Source organism: Priapulus caudatus, unplaced genomic scaffold (genome assembly GCF_000485595.1).
Source record: "Priapulus caudatus unplaced genomic scaffold, Priapulus_caudatus-5.0.1 Scaffold1097, whole genome shotgun sequence".
Lineage (NCBI taxonomy): Eukaryota > Metazoa > Priapulida > Priapulimorpha > Priapulimorphida > Priapulidae > Priapulus > Priapulus caudatus.
This window is the reverse complement of record NW_014578158.1, coordinates 30,189-32,784: the sequence shown is the minus strand read 5'-3', so window position 1 is coordinate 32,784 and position 2,596 is coordinate 30,189.

Sequence of the window (2,596 nt, the reverse complement as noted above, 5' to 3'; positions counted from 1 at the left end):
TATGCGTGGTACCCGAGCAAGAAGAACTATTATATAATGCGTACTTGGTGTATAACCTTTTCTTTGCATATTTTGGGCATCTGAACTGACAATCATCAACCAACTGGTATAAGGCTAGCTGGCCAACAATAATGCGTTCTCAGCTATGGCTATCTTTCTCTCAGCAGGTAAACTTCAGGTGCTACTAAATCGCTGAAGTGTTTTGTGCTATATAAGTGCGTTCATACAATGAAAAAGTCAATGAATACTGAGTCTGAAATTACTAATCTCGTCTGAGAGATCATAGCTAAAAAGAATAGGTGAGCACTCCAGCTGCACATATATTCCGAACATGTAGTGGTACTTACAGCTGCACTTAGTTCTACTCGGTCATTTATCTGAATATCTATTGAGAGCAATGCGCGGACAACAACTTCACGATCTGAGATACGAAGCCATAAACAGGCAGCCTAATGTTTCCCAACACACATTTGTCATCCTGGGGGGAGGACACCCAATATAAACCTCCTGCCACCAGCTCTCATTATTTTCAAAATATAAGAGTACCCCCAGTGTTTCCCCTCTTGGAATCCTAGACCAACCTAGCCACTAAGAATAACTAAGATATATTTACAGTATGACATTGAGGATAATAGAATATCCAGAATGAACTCATCATGAACAATAGAGAATGTCGCACATATTTTCGCCATAGGAGAGCCAGTATAATATATATAAGAAGAGATTCCAATGAAAGCATCTCTGTAACTATGTCTAGAGTATAGACAATAGGAATATCATGCATGAAGCTCGTTCATCGACGTCACAATGAGTCGCGCCAGGTGACGAAACAGAACAGCGATTTGCGAGTATTTATATTAAATACTTATCATCTCACGGTTTGCCTTTTCTATTCTAGCGCTTCAGCTGAAATATTGAGTTGTGCGTGCAATATTGAGTTGGCGGGGATTACAACTATAGTGTAACATAGCATGCGTTGTGCGTGGTGTGTGTGTTGTGTGTGTGTGTGTGCTGTGTGTGTGTGCGTGCGGCGTCGCGTGTGCGTGCGTTGCGAGTGTGTGTGTGTGCTGTGAGTGTGTATGTGTGTGTGCGTACGTGTGTGTGTGTGTGTGTGTGCGTGCGTGTGTGTGTGTTGTTTGTGTTTGTGTGTGCGCTGCCGTGTGTCTGTCTGTTACAAGAGTGCGAAATCGCTGTGCGCTTTGAGGGCATGCTTGTGTGTGTGTGTATTAATGGGTTGAATTGTGTTCTTGTATCAGCGTGCGTGACAATTTGTGTGTTAAGTGTTGTGTGATTTGTAGTAGATATTGTGTGATGGGTAGAGTGCTGTTGGGCGAGATATTATTTTTGGGACAAACCAGAATTGTTGCGTGAACGCGGTGTGTGTGTGTGTGTAAACGTAGTGCAGTCCAATGTGTATTTATAGTGTCGCTGTGTGTGTGCGCGCGCGTGTGTGTGTGTTGTGTGGTGTGTGCGTGTGTGTGTGTGTGTGTGTGTTGTGTGTGCGTGGTGTGTGCGTGTGTGCGTCATGCGTGTGTGTGTACTTGGGAGGTTTGTCTCTGCACTATGAGACGTATCGACCACACCCCTCCCTGTGGTTCTTACCATATAATATAACATTTATTTTTTCTTATTATTTTGAGCACTGGTACATGAACATACAGTAAGTACTTGTCACAACGCATGTTAGGTTGGCGATTAGATAGCGCCGACAGTGTCAGTAAAGAGTAGCAGTGAAGCATTAAGAGGCTCGATATGACGTTCGTGAACGAGTAAACGCGTAGGTCCGTAGAAGGCCTAGGGCAGCCAAAGCAACAAACTACCACAAACCTCCTTATTGGCGGAAGAGAAGAGAGGGAGAGAGGGGAGAGGAAGGAGAGAGCGAGAGAGCCTACACTTTTTTGCCGGAAAAAAATACCGCGAACGCGCGGGAAGAAAAGAGAGAGAGAGAGAGAGCGCGACGCAGAGAGAGAGAGAGGAACAAAGACGAGATAAAAGAAATTGAGAAATGCTGTGCTTTCAACGAGATCGATAGAAAAGAAGGAGACAGAAGACGATAGCTCAAACAACGGAGAAAATTTTGATACGAAAGAAAGAGGAGCGGAGGAGAGAAGAGAGTAGAGAGATACGATTCTTTCTTTGAACGACCGAGCACAAAGAGAGTGAGACTTTTTAAGCGACTTGTTTGTTTGACAGAAAAACAGAGTGCGAGGCGAGTGAGAAGAGAGAGCGCAGCGTGAGAGAGATGAGAGAGAGAGACGAGAGCCCGCGAGAGAGACGGCAGAGAGAGATAGAAAAAAGAAAGGTTTTAAGTTGCGAAAGAGCAAAGTAACCAGCTGAATTATGATAAAAAAAAATGTTAGAGACACCATGGGAGAGAGATAAGATGAGTATTTGAACCACAGGAATGAAGCCCACAAAGTTGTCAATAAGGAGCGGCGGATTAGCGCCGAAGAGAGAGAGCAGGTAGAAGAAAGAGTAGCGATATGAGAGTAGAAGATGATGAGAGATGGAGAAGAGAATGCGAGAGGAAGAAGGATGTAAGAGAGAATAGCAACAGTGAACTGCCTGAGTATTTGGCTGTAGTAGTGAAGCCACC